Consider the following 9,988-nt stretch of genomic DNA (forward strand, 5'->3'; position numbering starts at 1 on the left):
TGTGGAGTTTTGCGCCTTCGTAGAGCCTTACTAAAATGCCACAGTGCTTCAACTCTTTGTCAACTCTTAAAAGGCTTTGCTTTTCTCTGTGGGTCAAAAAAGATAAGGACCCAGAAAATGTTCCTATGATAAATCCCAAAATTACAGAGAGAGAACCTTAGAAGATTTTGGAGGGAGATAACTGATCTCACAATTCCAAGGGTGCAAACCTGTCCCAGGGAAAGGATTAAAGGACATTAGAAGGTGCTAAGCAGGGCACTTGTAGGAAATTAGTAAAATGCGTACAATTGAAGAATATGGTGACTGTTTTGTCTTAATTGTGCTGAACTTCGTAAGATATTAGCTCCCTACAACTTTACACTGTCCCAAAGACTCATAAATCAAATTCATCCTCCCCACACACCATACTGTCAAAGCAGGAAAGCGGGGAGGGGCAGAAAGGTGTGTATTTGGTCTGTCTGCAAAGAACTGTGCCAATTCAAATTATGTGTAAAAACTGTTTTAAAATTACTTTATTGTGCCAGACTGTGGTGACCCATGCCTTTAATCCCAGCATTCCAGGAAGCAGAGGAAGGCCAATCTCTGTGAGTTCAAGGCTAGCCTGGTCTACAGAGTGGACAGCTGAGGCTGTTACACAAAGAAACCTTATCTTGAAAAACAAAATACAAAACAAAACACTTAATTGTAATGAATTCACAAATAAAGCAAAATGCAGCTAAGATAACATAGCCACTCACAAACACCTTCCTCATCCCCCAACTTTGCAGGTCAATGAACGGAGATGCAGTTACAATGACTTCTCTGAAGCCGGGGCGCTTCCTTTAGGGTTTTATATCTCCACTGTTGATTGCAATTTTATAAACAGAGAAAAAGAATGCCAAGTTAAAACTTAGAAAACAATTAGCTTTAGACCCTCTTTGGTGATTCGTGTGCGTGCATGCCTCTGTGTACTTGAGTGTGTACATATATGTATATGTGTATGTGTGTGTGTGTGTAGGCGTGTACATTCTATCCTTCCTCAGTAGTAACTTCACCCTTTGTGGTTCTCCTTCCTAAACGTTATACCGCTTCCTAGTGGACACTTTTGCTTGTTTACATCATAGGCTAGGATGCTGTAACACTCATGATGCAATGGATCTGAAGGAAGCATGAGACTTAACCGAAATTTGATTGGCAAGTTAAAACCTTAGAAAAGTTTCACTTTTGTTGTATCAACAAACATCTCCAAAATCTCAGTGGTGGTAAAAGAAAATTCCTGAGATGTCCCAGATGTATCCACAAGAGTATCCAAAGATGTAAGGAAAGATACTGAGTTAGGACCAAACTACAAGACAAAAGAAATTAAGTTAAGAAACAAGACGTTATTATGTATTCTCTATCTGAAATTCTGTATCAATCCTCTAGGTGGCGCCACCTCTGCTTGTAAACTCTAATCCAGAGCTTTCTTTCTCCTCGTGGTCTACACTGTGGAACCAAAGCTGTGCTCAGCAGAAGTGACTTCGCCGGGAGTGTCTGAAGCCAATATCCTTGCAATGTAAGTAAACTGTGTCTTCTTTCCTCAGATTGTCATAATAACGGAGCCTGGATTTTAGATGAGGGCGGCAGGGAAGGTATTTTCTCCATCTGAAATCCAGTCTAGAGGCTGGAGACAGAGGATGCTTGTCCCATGAACATAATTGTCCCCTTTCTTTCTGGCTGATAGCTATCATGGATGAATAAACTTTATTTAGGGGTCGGTCTCTTGTCTCAAGAACTTAGATTTAGAAGTGGCATATAAAATATATTTATTTCTCCTCAGGTTCCATGACGGCAGTTGGCCATCTGCGACACGCTCTCTAGGGTCAGCTAGGTTCCACGGGCCTTGACTGCAAGATGAAAACTCTTCCCAGACTGTGACAGTTCTCCCTGCTCTGTGTTTCTGTTTTCATCCTTTTTCCTTGACTCCATATTCACCACCCCCACAAAAAAAAAAAAAAACCAATCCAAAAAAACAAAAAACAACAAACAAAACCAGTAAATAAATGGGGTTCGTAAAGCACTAAGAACATTTAATCACTGAGCCATCTCTCCAGCCCCATTTATTTATATACTTTTTTGCATATAAGGGACTCGATTAGTAGACATAGTCAAGGAAAAAGGGTAATCCTAAATACTACGCCATGAGGAAGCAAAGGTAAATCAAACTGGTCTGCTGTCTAGAGGCTTATCCCTGGGTTGGGACAGGTCATCCAAAGCCACTGGAGATCTATCTACCTGTGGGTCTGGAAGGCTCATGAAGAAAGAATATTTGGAGGTACCCCAAGGAATTGAGATCAGAAAACAGGTGACCGTGCACATGCCATCAATGAGGTGATGCAAAAACCAGATGTCATTACTAAAGATAGTTTTTAACCCAGAGATATGGAAGAAATGCCAAGGTGAGGTATTTTAAAACAAAGAGGCTCATATGCAAATGTGTTCATGAGGAGAGTGTAATGCTTCTCCACCAAGAGCTTATTTGTGATGATATTAGAAGATATTAATTAGTATTTGAACTACGCACATGACTTCCCCCGCCCCCATCCCACCTCCTCAGTACACAGGTGCTTGTCCTGAGGAGGCTTGCCTATGATGGCCGAAAGACCTCTAAGTATCTCTTCACACAACATCCAAAGAACTCACTCTTGATCTCTTCTGTAGAAGTCTGGCAGTCTGCTATCTAACTAGTCAAATATCTGTCAAAAGTCCATTCCGGCATGAATTATTAGAGCGTGATAAAGAAACACCCTGATTGGATCCTATGCTATCTAATAATGTTGCCATTAGTCATGTGCAACTTGAAATTTAAAATTACATACAATTAAAAATTCTGTGCATCAAAGGCTCAGCAGTCACACACAGTTCTGTGGCTGCACCACTGATGAGTGCATGTTGGAAATGGATCCCATCGTCTCAGGAGGTTCCTGGGTACGGTGCTGGCTTGGATAAATAACGACCCAAGCTCTTGTGCCTAGGAAAGCCTTGAATTTCCTGCAAGCATGTGGCTCTCTAATTGAAAGTAATCCTGGTTCCATGGGGAGGATGATGAGAGTAAATATCAGGATCAAATTGTGTTGCTGAAGTGCCTGTGGGGTAAAATAGGACTTCAGTTGGCTGTGGGAGGCAGAAGAAATACATCCTAGCAACTGAAAGAGTGAGGTGAGAAACAACTATGTTTTGTAGTAACCTTGGTAGTAACCTTGGTCTTAGTCTCTAGGAAGGGAATACACAGCATCACTAGTTCGGGCGGAGGGAGTATGATTCTGGATTCAGTTCAAGATATCCATGGGCAAAAAGGGGAGATTTCCAGTGTGCACTTGGCAGCCTCTCAAAGCAGCTGTTTGGACCATTGACTGTATGAAAGTCTGTGTAGTGGTGACTGGGCGAGTCTCCTTCACTATTTCATCTCTACTGGAATTATGGATGAAGGAAGTATCAGTGGGGGTGTCTTGAACTGAGACTGGATCATCTTTCCAATGTGAAATATGAGGTAAAGAAAATTAGCCAATTAAAGGTTCTTCTTTGACATCCCTGTCCGACCTTTGTTCTCTGACACTGGGGGACAGCAATATCATGTGTGCTGCTGTTGTGATTGTAGTGGCCCAGTAAACGTTTGACTACAATTTTTGAGTCATGAACATAAAAACATATTCACTTGTATACTAAATGAGTGTGACATTGTCACGCTTTCCCACTTTATGGGACAGCTATTTTGAGGATATCAAAAGAAACATTGCATGTTTACTTCAAGGAGCAGTTAATAAATGGTTTTGCCAGGGAAATTGTTCTACAAAAGTAAAAAGAGAGGTCAGTACATGCACGTCTAGGTGGACTGCCCCTTCACTGGTAAGGAAGGGTATAGTAAAGTCTACTCTGTGAAGGTGAAACCTAAGGGAACAGGAGCTTTCTACAAATCTACAACACGCATCCCGCTTTAGAAAGGAGACGAGGAGGCCACATAGGTAAAGGATAGCTCCTTCTCTTCCTGGGACCCTTCATTGACTTCTCCCCTTAATGAATTACACAGCATGTGCTTTTGGGGAGGGGAAAGGTGTGGTTTTGCATCATTTCTTGTTGTTTAAAATTGTTAATTGCTTCTTGTTATCCGGTGAATACAAACAGAAACATACACAAAATATGCACGCATATGACAGCAATTTATAGTAATGTATATATCTGTATAAATGTGCATATATTATATGTATTTGTGCATTTGAATATTCATCTTCACGGAGAGGTATGTTGATTATTTGTGTATTTCTTGTCTCCTCCTTAAGGCTATAAGCATGAACCTTGTTCATATTTACAATTAAAGTAAAGGAAGACAAAGGAAAGGAAACAAATTTTTCAAATTTACTTCCAGCTTGTTCTCCCCCCTCCCCTCCCCCTTCTCTCCCCCTCCTCCTTTACCCTTACCCTCCCCCACTCCCTTCACCCTCTCTCCTTCCCTCTCTCTGGTTGTTGTTTTGTTTTGTTTTGTTTTGAGACAGGGTTTTTTTGTGTAGCCCTGGCTGTCCTGGAACTCACCTCTGTAGACCAGGCTGGCCTCAAACTCAAGAGATCTGCCTGCCTCTGTCTCCTGAGTGCCAGGATTAAAGGTGTGTGCCACCACTGCCTAGGGCCCAGCTCGTTCTCTCTCTCACTCTTTTTTTTTTTTCTTGGCATCTCAAGTAATTTGATTGAGAAAAGAATTGTTATTTCCTGATCACGACAACACATGCGTCATGTGATCGTTAGGTACAAATAATAACAGGAAGACAGGAGAAGCTCTCTCTTGCTAGGCTAAGTGCTGTTTCACAATTCAGTCTGTCTTACTAGGGAGTCGTCTGAGGCAGAGGAAAAGGGGTTTCCTGACTGCTGTTAGGAGGTTTGGGAAAATAATAGGGCCCTCTTGCTGCCTAACACAAAGTGAGTATTTAATTCTTTGAAGAGCATACTTTACTTTATTTTTACTTCTTTACTAATATTTGAAAGCAAGCCTCTGATAAACTTTTTATTGTGTCTTCTGTTTTAGAGATGAGTGAATAAGAAAAAAAATCACATTGGTAAAGCCAGTGTGAGAGAGATGATCTGGTATATTCCTGCTTAAGGAATCAGCCCCAAATAAACAAGCTCCGCTCACCAAACAGCTTTACTCTGAGGATTTATGAGAAAATAGGCTGGGCGAAATCAGTGGGAATATGGTGTTTATAGGAAGATAAACAATTGTGGGGGCTGGGGCGTGACAGAGTACTGGCCTTGCCTATGAAAGACCTTGAGCTAGATGCCCAGCACTGCAAATATAAACACACAAACAAACTGTGGATGAGGAATGGGAACAACCCAGGTAAATGCAGACCAATACAGAGATTTTCCAAGAAACAAAACAAAAAAACCCAAGCCCCCAACATTCTTTAATTTGTTAGTAATGGCTATGCAGTCATATCCTCTTTAGAATTATTTAGGCTGACAACTTAATAATGAATATTTTACTTCATTTTCATCTGATATGTCTTTATTTAATTTTTAATCTTTTGATTTCCTTTTTGTCTGCTCAGATGTCTAGGCAATTTGAATTGAGAAGATGACAGAAAAATAAAAGCTAATGTTTTGGGTCAAGTGAATACTTGAATACTTCAGTTTCATAAAGTGACCAAGCATGTCACATGTGCCTCTGTGTGTGTGTGTGTGTGTGTGTGTGTGTGTGTGTGTATTTAGAACAACTAAGGATAAGTATCTTCTTTGGTGTGTAAAATGATCTTTATGCTATAACCGCAAGGATCCTTACAAATAGACATTTCCCTACAGGTTGGACAGTTCTGTGTGACTAACCATGTAGAACTATGGCCTGCATAGGTGCCTCTGCAGGAATCACATGGCATCTCAGAAAAGGGGTGTTTAGCTGTTGTATAAAATGGGAATAAAAATTTTCTTTAGTGCCCTATAATCAGTATTATTTATGAGAAATTCACTTGCTACATATATACATGTACATATGTATATATATATTCATATGTAATTATATGAAAGCTATATAGTTTTCTATTTTGTTTTATAATGTGAAAAGGATGTTTGAAAAAATGGAATGGAAGTATATTTTAGAATAACAAAATTAAGTGATGATCATGAGAAATCAGGTTTGTATATTCAAATGTAACAAAATATTACAGACTCCATTATAGATCTCAATACAAAATTGTCTGAAACATGAGACATGAAAGTTTGTGTCCGTGTGTGTCCATGTGTGTGTTTGGATGTGTGTGTGTAGTATTTAAATGTAAGTTCACTTGTGGGTTTCAGTGGTGTGTTAGTTGGCATATGTTCATGCAGAGGCCAAAGGTTGACATCTGTCATCTTCATCAATGTCTCTCATCTTATTTTTTGAGACATGTGAACTTGATGTGTACCATTCAGCTAAACTGGCTGGATGTGGCTTTAGGAATCTGACTGTCTATCTGTCCCCACCCTCCGACAGCACTTGAGATCTGTGTGACAACATGCTTGGCTTTCAAGTGAGTTTGGTATCCAAACTCAGGTTAATTATCCTGATGGTTAATTACTTTCACCTTTGAGCCACGTGGCAAGTCCCAACATCCTACATTTTTATCACACACTGAAGTTTGGACCAACTCCTGCCTTCACTTAAGTTTGTGTGCCCTGGTGGGACTTGAGTATGTGAGGGTTCAGGGATCACCTGGTTGAGAGCAGGCAGTTGGCAATGTGTGTTTGAATAGTGGGAAATTATGCATGCAAATATGTTAGGAGCTAAAGGATGTATTTTCCCTAAAACTCAGAGAGGGATGCTATTCATCTTCTTTGTCCCAGTCAAACTAGCCTCAGATAAACTAAAATAAATAGCAGTTTAACAAGGGCTAATTGTGAATATCTATTTCAGAATGAAGCCAATTTTCTGGTAAAGCTATAGCTTACACAGATGACTTTTATCTTCTGGGGTTTTTTTTCATATAATAATTTGGCATGTCTCACACGTAGAATATATTTTTACTTGCATGTTTCAGCTTGGCTAATAGGCATATATTATAAATGGTGCTTGTAGTATATTTGTATGTGTGAGTGTGTGTGTGTGTGTGTGTGTGTGTGTGTGTGTGTGCTTTGACATCTGTGTATTTGGAAACTGGGCAGGTATGAGGTTGATGGTTGGTCTTTGAAAATGTGAAAGTTTCCAACCTTAGTTTTTCTCCCTGTTTAAAAGGTCTTTGTTAGTTCTGAGCACTTCTCGAGGTTCACTGATTCACCAGCAGAAGTGAAGTCACAGATCCGTATTTTTTTTTTTTTTGTAACATATGTCTGTGAAGGTTTCTCCTGCACATGTCAAGACAACGCTCTTGAGCATATGTGAGTTATTTATCATCAAACAGATTTCATGGTAACAGGTGCGTCCAGGGAACCCATGTGCATAAAAAAGACTAATTTCCTTTCTTCTCCTAAAAGACAGTGACTAAAAGTGATAAGATAATGGCTCGGATCCTTGACAATGAAAAGCTTCCAGCAGATGTAGCTCTTGAAGCTTTTACTAAACACTGGAAAGTCTTACGCAATCACTGTAGGCAAACGAGTCAGGTGATGGAACAATAACTCAGGCGCCTGTCTTAGAACAATAGGATGTATGGACCTGAAAGCTCTTAGAGGTGTTCTCAGTCAACCACCTCATTAGTTGAGGCCAAGGAAGAACAGTTGATTTGCCTAAACTCCGGAGCTGTTCCTCTAAGAATTAGGTATTAGGATGATTAAGTCAGGATTCTTGGATGCCAACGCCATTCTCCATTTCTGTTCAAATGGCATCTTGTCTTTTGATCTCTTTACTGAGCAGTTTCCTGTAGCATATTTATCTCTCCCTTCTCTATATACTCACTCCTCCCTTATTTCTTCCCCCTAACTTCTTAGATGCTCTTTGTGCTTGCATGAAGAAAAAAAAAAAAAACAGTTAAGTGTACTACGAGGGATGATTTGAAAAGAATATTATCGAGCAAGAAATGGCAGTGTGCAGTATGTCACACCTGCAGCGTCATAGTATTTTCCTCTGGCAGCATCCATAGGATCACTTGACATAGGATTAAAAATCAGCAGCTCCAAGAGAAGAGCTGTGCAGCCCCCACCAGGCCTTCGTCACTGGTGGCTGAGCTCGAGAGCATCCACTTACAAGGGAGAGCAGAAAAAAAAATCAGCTTTGAACCTGGCCACTCCACTGTGTTGTGTCACTTGCTCAGATCGTGCATGACAAATCCTCAAACGCGCCTGGTGACATTTAGCGAGCACTGTGGACTCTGCCAATATGCCAAGCAATCAGAGTGTGCATGACAAATTATGAAACACATACTGTGAAAATTATGGACTCTGTCACGGTGCCAATCTGCTGCTGAAAACCTACTGCTGCTAGAAGTAATGTTGGCACAAATTTGTTGCTAAATTCAGTCGTATTTCTAATTCAGTAATGGATTGATCCTGAGGGTAAGTTGCTGTACCTGTTTAGGTTTCAAGTAAGTACTGTGGGGCCTAACAACTTTACCTGCTATTACAGGAAATCTGAAGCCCCACATCCTTTCTCACTGCTGCTTTCTTGCTTATCCATGTCACACAGGTTTTAGATGCAGCCCCTAAGTCTTAGCCTTCTCTGAGATCTTTTTATTCACAGGCCTGTACTCTGGAAAAGCTTTCTCTAACCAGCAGTGAAACATTCAATGTACTTTATTCCTACTGTATACAGCCTTCATCATTAGACTTGCTTGAAGTATAAACGCGATCGGGAGCTGGTGGAAGGGCAGCTTAGAATTGGAATCAGCTTCATGCCTGAATTGGACAAAGTCATTAAATACAAGGCACTGGCAAGAACTACCTTACACACACACACACACACACACACACACACACACACACACACACATGCACGCACACACACACACCAAACAAAATCACACAAACACACACAAACAGTTCAATGGCAGGATGAAATGTTCCTCAGCCACTGGGAAGAGTGGTTCCAAAGACCAGGAGTTTGCATGCATAGCCACTGATATGCCTCAAGTCATCTCTAGATGACATATAATATCAAATATAGTAGAAAGTCTATGTAGGTAGTGGTAATATTGTTTAAGGAATAATAACTAGAAGAAAATGCCTTTCTTGTTAAGCACTGATACAATTATTTTTTGTTGGATAATTTTAAACTGAAATGATTGTCTCCTTTGAAGTATAAATTTTACATACACAAGATAGGCTACCTTCATAATACATGTCCAAAGATATAATTTCAGTCTGATAAGACTCAGAATGAGCCTAATAATTCGTCTTTCCAGAGTGCTCTTTCTGAAGACCATCCATGCTCATTCCCACTTGGCCCCTCTACCCAGTTTTTGGATCTATGGGTCTAACCACCCTGAGGAAAAAAGTATCTGGAGAAAAGGATTGCATGGCACTGAACAAATCCGAAAATTGTTTATCTTGTCATTACTGAACAATACAGCTACTTATGTTGCACTTATGTGGTATTAGGAATGATCAGTAATCTAGAGATAGGAAGCATGCAGAAGATGTGCAAATGCTTTGATTTTCTTTACAATGGCTTTGAGCATTGATTTTGGAAGCGATCCTCCATGACCACCAGGAGCTGACTGAATCTGAACCTAATGCAGTCATGATTTGAGTCAGCATGAAGTCCAAAAGAGCTAAAGTGATGTCCAGTATCTACTTACAAAGCTATTTTGAGACAACTGTACTTGTTGCATACACATCATTTGGGGTTATACATAGCTACCTAATAATAGTCATAGCGTTTCTATTCTACTAAAATAGCTGCAACAGTGATCCATACACACCTGTTTCCATCAGACTTACTCCCATATGTAGCCTCTTGTTTATATTTTTCCATCTTCATCATTGTATTTACCAGCTGTACTTGCTTCTGGAAGGGATGGTTTAGAATTTTACTAACTTTGGGTTGTTGAAGAAGTCATGGTCAACATTTCTGGTTTTT

The 9,988-nt window shown here is 40.1% G+C and overlaps 1 long non-coding RNA gene across 2 annotated transcripts in view; it reads left to right on the forward strand.

Moving 5' to 3' along the window:
- Positions 1-1,965, forward strand: part of LOC116086497 — a 27,142-nt gene extending 25,177 nt beyond the window's left edge. For both annotated transcript variants that reach the window (XR_004116956.1, XR_004116957.1), the window contains 2 exons: positions 1,405-1,534; positions 1,799-1,965. This is a non-coding gene — a long non-coding RNA (uncharacterized LOC116086497). The remainder of the gene's footprint in view (positions 1-1,404; positions 1,535-1,798) is intronic.
- Positions 1,966-9,988: the final 8,023 nt, after the last annotated feature.

This window comes from Mastomys coucha, unplaced genomic scaffold (genome assembly GCF_008632895.1).
Source record: "Mastomys coucha isolate ucsf_1 unplaced genomic scaffold, UCSF_Mcou_1 pScaffold12, whole genome shotgun sequence".
NCBI classification, from domain to species: Eukaryota; Metazoa; Chordata; class Mammalia; order Rodentia; family Muridae; genus Mastomys; species Mastomys coucha.